The sequence below is a fragment of the Condylostylus longicornis genome, unplaced genomic scaffold (assembly GCF_029603195.1).
Source record: "Condylostylus longicornis isolate FDR11 unplaced genomic scaffold, ASM2960319v2 ptg000135l, whole genome shotgun sequence".
Taxonomy (NCBI): Eukaryota; Metazoa; Arthropoda; class Insecta; order Diptera; family Dolichopodidae; genus Condylostylus; species Condylostylus longicornis.
The window spans coordinates 16,690,036-16,696,880 of NW_026578103.1; positions in this window are offsets into that span (position 1 = coordinate 16,690,036).

Below are 6,845 nucleotides of genomic sequence, written 5' to 3' on the forward strand. Positions count from 1 at the left end.
TACCCTCTTCAACTCATTTAGTTTTATTTAAAACTCTACATTACTTGAATTATGGAAACTTAGCAAAAATAAAACCACTTCACAATTTATTATAAGCACCACGAGATAATTTTATTTTTTTTGATATGTTTCAGTCTGCCTATGTGTTGGTAAATTTCTTTTAAACGTGTATGTAACTATATTGAAGTATGTTAATGCGATTGACTTGAAAAGAAAACTATAAATATAATCATAAACTAAACAGAAAAAAAAAAGATAGAAATAAATACTTAAAGAATTTCAAAACGAAATATTTATGTTAAAAAAAAAAATTCCAAAATAAATTTAAGGTCATGTTACACTTATGTATATTTTAATCATGATATCCAATCTGTAAAAATATTCAAACATTTTTTGATAGTCTTCACAAGCAACATTACTAGAGCTACTTGTTTGATATTTTTTTTTATAGTGCTTGTTCTTCAACTGTTTATTGATTGGAATATTAATAATTTTATATTGATGTCAATAAAATGTGAAATATTATTTTTATTAAATTTGATTTTAAATTTTTACAGTTGAAATTATTTCATATGAAAATCAAAATGATCCAAAGATTTTAAAATGAAATATGAAATTTAAATAAATACAAAATATTGAAAGATTCCATTAGATGTGTGTAAGTGAATAAAATTGGGAATGGACTGATTTCTCATTAGAGTCTTAACATATTTTACGGAATATAAAAAAAGAGTATTATTTTAGGCTTCCATCTTTAATCCAGATTTAACATGTAGAACCTATTAAAGTGTAGAATTAAAATCAAATCAACCAAAATTTCAACCAAAATTTTGCATAATTTTAAAAACCTAGTTAAACTAGGTTAATGATAATGTGATATTAACAAATATTAAAATTCCAAATTAGTATTAAATTAAAAATAGGTTTTTAAATTCTTATACAATATTTCACGTCTTCAAAAACTTGGACCAAAAATTACAATCTCATGGACTTTAGCAACCAAAATAAAAAATAAGAAAGTTCTCTTGAAATAATTTAAAACTAGATTTTGTTGCATATATTTAGGAGTTAAAGCATTTGTATTAATAAATGACACCTAGCTTTTCGAGTTTAAGATCCTCCTAGGACTATTAAATAAATAAATTTGAAAAAAGTTTTGTATTTAACAATTACAAAAAATTTGTTTAAAATTTAGAAAAAATTTAGTTTAAAAAAAAAAAGAATTTTAAAATTTCGAAATAGAACGAGAGAACCTATTGAAATATTTAAAATTTTAGACCCATCTTCATTTTAGTATTGTGAAGATACTCGTATAATAATTTAAGGAAAAGCATAAGAGATTTTTGAGCACTTTCTACTAAAAAAATAAACACAATTGAGATCATAAATGAACTGACGAACAGAGTGAATTCAATGAGCACTGTTCTTTTTAATTTTGTTTGTTATACACATATGTATACATGTATGCTTTTTAAGAGAAAAACCATATATTTTTTATAAAATTCTGAAATTTATTTTAAGTACTAAATTAATTTAAAATATATGCTCGTCTATATGCAAATAATATTCAATTGCATATAACTTTTGTAAAAAATGTAGAATTAATTGAAAGATTTTGATTTGTATAGAAGGCCCTTTAATATTATTTTGTCATACACTTAATTACTTATATTATAATCATTAATTTAATATAATAACGCTACATATATCAATATATGTTTTAATAAATACCTATAGTATATATATTTAATATTTGAAACTCATTAATAATATGTGAAATCTGAGGCACTTACTCATATCTATATACCTTTATGTAAATATGTAGATATATATTATGTTTTTGTTATATTTTCATATGTGTATATGAATGTATAACAAGATCATAATCAAATTGTTGTATGAAAATTATTTCAATATTACTACTGTGTATACCATTTTGTATTCAAAACTATATAAACGTAATAATATAAAAAGTATATTAGATATTATGCTACTATTGAACATACATACGCACATGTGTTATAATCATAAATATATTATTACTATTATGGTATTACTGTGTACATTGTATTTAACAATTTTATATTATAAATTTCTATTATCACTTATATACATACATATACACATAGTATGTATATAAAATTTAATATACATGATATGTATACAGGTAAAATTTATTAACAAATACTTAAAGAGAACATTTAATTATAAAAATTTTTTTATAAATGTTTTTGTATTTGCTTTGAGTACTTTATGCACATACATATATACAACTGAAAAGAGACGAGAAATTTAAATGAAGAGCATATAAGAGAGTATACGAGAAAAAGAAATATACAAAGTCACATACGTACAACTGAAACAAAAAACAAAAAAAAAATATTTCAGGTTTTCTGGTATTACAGGTTTCCAACAGGTAAGACGAAGAAAACAAGAAAAATTTAATAAAAGTTACAAAAAAAAAAATACTAAATGTACAGCAGCAGCAGCCCAGCAAAGCAAGTAAAATAGCAAGCAGAGCGGCATAGCAATAGCACTTTTTTTTATTTCCTTTTTATTCTTTTTTTAATGTATGTATGTATGTATTTTCTTCAACAAATCGATAACTTTTAGGAGCTCTGGAATTTTTGAGTCTGAGGAGCAAGACGCGACGATCTGATATTACTGTGGATTGAATTTTAAAATATACACCATTAATATATCTGTAAAATACACATGATGTATATATATATATATATATATATACATATGTACATATGATGTATACATCTATACACACATATGTACTTAAAAACTTACATCTACAGATATTTATGCCGGGCTTAAGGTAATCATTCCAATAGTTTTTTTTTTGCTTTATGTATTCTTTAAATTTTATTTTATTAATAGGCGATATGATTATGAATATATTAAACGTATGCGTGTGTGTATGTTTATAAAATTTTATATATGTGTGTATGCAGGCATAATATAAGAAATATGTAAAAAGTTTGTTTATGATTGGTATGCGAGTTAAAAAATATTTTAGTTTTTCTATTGGAAGAATTCACTTTTTTTTTTTGCTTTTTTTGTTAATTTTATTTAGTAAAAATCAAAAAACAAAAAAAAATGAGTTGTAAATGAGTTTTGTTGTTAAAATTAGTTTATTAATAGTTCTCTTACAGCTAACATTTATTTGTATAAGATCAAAAAGTTAATCGTTTTATTGTTAAGATTAATTTAAATAGAGATCTGAATTTATACGAAATCTACTATTAATATTTTATGCTGGGGATCATATTGTTACGGAAAGAAATATTTTGAGCTGTTATTAAAAATCTACACATAGTACACCTGAATAAATGATCTTGGATATAGGATAAATACTTATTCTTTTATGTATAAAATAAGTAATTTAGGAAGTATATTTTTATAATGAGATCGAATTATAATTTCTCATTTAGGAAATTTTTCAGTTAATTTCTTGTAATTTTCTCTCTTGTTAATTAATACATAAAAAGCTATGTACATAATATATACTTAACTTCAATAATATAATATAGTATTTTTCACAGATATCTCTGCGATGATTATGTGGGGCTGAGCAAGTATGTAAGAACTGGACGAGATATTGAGGATTGGCTTCGAAAATTTAGATAGATTCTCCAAAGAAACCGGTTGGCTTAGATAAATCACCTGTAATCATACGCTCAATGATGGTCTGATAGTGATAGGGTGGTGGTAGCAAAATGGAACATGTTTACTAATTGGTGTGTGGTGGACCTACTGCACCGGCAAAGCCAACCAACGAACTATTTTCATAATGTCATTTTTCATAGTAACGACATTGGAATTGAATGAAAGAATATTTCTTTATTTATTATAAATTAATATGCAAAATTTTTGGAATCTAATGCGATTTTTTGAAATTGCTATAAATTTTATAAGATGTCCTTTGAAATAAAAACTTTTCGGCTGGATCAGGTATATTAGATTCTGGCTTCTTGAAACATCTCAAAAAACTTTTTTCTATGAGAGTTTATATTTTTTTCTACAAAAGCGTTTATGTTATACACGCTTAATCGGTAACTTTTCCATTTTTGATGTTATGAAAATTTATGAAAAGACTATTAGACTAAAAAATATAGGGCATTATCTGGAAGCATAAAAACAACGTTAAAGAACCATGGACATGTCGCGCAGCTCAAAAGGCAATAATTATTGTACTTGAGCAGCAAATCATTAGAGAAATTGAACTTTTAGAAAAGAATGTGAAAAGTTTTAAAAAATTGATTAAAAAAAAAATCGGTAAGAGAAATTGTACGGCTCGAGTCAATGAAATCTCTGCATGAAAAATAGAAATAATTATTGAAAAGCACAATACTAAAATAATCTTAAGAAAATTATTTTGTAGTCATAACAATTTAAGACAAAAGGTTTTGATTTACAATTTTAAAATGTTGTAAATTTTGTTAAACGGATAAGATCGCGAAAAACAGACTTAAATACTAGAAAGATTTGAATTATGGTTTATGTGCAACCACTGGATTATTTCTTTCTTATATTTAACCTAGAACTAGTTTTCATTTGAAAATATTTTCGAAAAACGGGGCCTTAAAGAAGGCATTTTTATATTTTCAAAGATATTTTGGAGTCACACATAGAAACACCAAAAATTTATACTATTTGGAAAATAGTCGATGGCATTCAAGTTATAATCATTGTGACGGACTCCATTCAAATACATAACAATTTTTTTTTTGTTAAACATAAAAATTTATTATAATTTTTTTTTCTCATTTCAAGATTACAACTTTCAGCACATTTTTTCTACATTATTGTAATTCATGCTCGATCATTTCGTATACTTATGTATGTATGTCTATGCATATATTAATTTTGTAAATATAATTTGAGTACATACATAAAAATGTATGTGAGTGTAAATAAAAATGTATCCATTTTGGATACAATTTATCTTTCAGTTAAAACTATTTTATGTGTTGTTTTTTTTTTTTATTTTTTTTTCTTTTTATGTGAAAATTGTGGAGAATACAACATAAATGTAAAATGAGAAGAGAGTGGATATTAATAAATTGCATTGTATATTGCAAAGTAACTAGTACAATGCAATATAATATTTAAAAAGAGATAAATAGTGAATTGCAGAGTACAACTGGCTCTGTTTAGTATGGAGTAGAGAATTAATAAAAAAAAAAAAAAGAAAAACATGAAGAAAAACTGAGAGAGTACATTACGTTGGAATATAGTTGACTCGTAGAAGCATTGAATTACGCAAAGTTCAATATAAATGGAAAGAGGATTGAGCGCAGTGATGGAAAGGAGGGGGGGGGCGTGCATACATAAATATAAAGTTCGACTTCGATTTTTATCTTTAGTTTATGTGAATTCAAATGTGTTTTATTTTTTGCCTCTTTATTATTATTTTTAATTCGTAAATGGTCGATTTTATTGCATATTTCAATATTTACTTTTTTTTTTTCTTGTAAATTTTTTTAAGAGTGATCGTTTTTTAAAAGCTGATTTTGTATTTTCGTTCGTTTTTAGTAATAATTTTATTCTATTTTTCTTTCAATATTATATTGGTTTTTTTATACAGTTGTATGTTTTTAGAACATTACAAAATAACAAAAAGCAAAAAAAAATAATAGAAATAAAAAAGATATTTTGCATAACAATATTTATGTTAAATAAAGGAATTTTTATAGGAATTTTCAAATTTGATAATATCACTCTCCAAAATGAATGATTCAACAAAATTTTAGCAATAAAGGAGAATGGTTTAATAGATTTCAATGGTTATTCAAAATCCAGAAATATACAGAAGCAAAAAAAGGAAACAGGCGACGAAAGCCAGCATCATCCGAGTATTATCGATGTAACATTTTAATTTTTTTTTTCTCAATTTCGAAAAACAGAAGGAAAAAAATCATACATAATCAAGTAGCAGAAGTGAACAAACATATATAAGTTACATCTATATGTACATATACATATATGTAAGTTTGTACATGCATACGTGCATAAATTACATACATATACTGCATATTGCTGTAATATGCGCGCATATCGTATTGCGTTGTGTTGTGATGAAGAGAAAACAAACTGCTTTTCAGAGATAACCCTATACAATTTTGATCTAACAAATAAATTTGAGCAAAAAAAAAAGCTTTAAATTTTTTATTGTGTATATAATATGTATGTGTGTACGTATGGACGTTTAGTAAGAAAGTATATATAACCAATAATCATAAATTAAAATAAAAATTTTTTTTTTGTATTTAAGTATGTACATACATGTTATATATTTGATATTATGTTTGTATGTACAGATGTGCTTTGATCTTGTGCTCGCACATTCCAGGAGCATAAAGTCAGCCAGCAAGCATAAGCATAACTACAAATGACGATCAATAAACAACGAGCACAAAAAACAAAAGTAATAAAATATAACAATTTTTTTTCTTCTTCTTCTTCTTCTTTTGGAGCTTCAAGAGATTTTTTTTTGGTAATAATGCTGAAGTTTTAGTTTTTTGTTTTGCCTTTTATATTATTCATTGTTTCACATTTTAAGGTATAGGCTTTTGGTGTTGTTTAAAGGTGCATATTTTATGAACAAAAAGAAAAATGTAGAAAGAGAAAAAAAAAAATTTGTACATAATAAAATTCATTTTTCCATCGATGAACTTTTCTTTCAAATGCTAACAACTATATAGCACGCATATTTGGGTACAAAAAAAAAAAACAAAAAAGAAGAGGACAACACAAAAATAATAATAAGAAAAGAAAAGAAGACAAAAGAAAAAATAACAAAGAAATAAGAAAAAAAAATCAAAACAAAATCG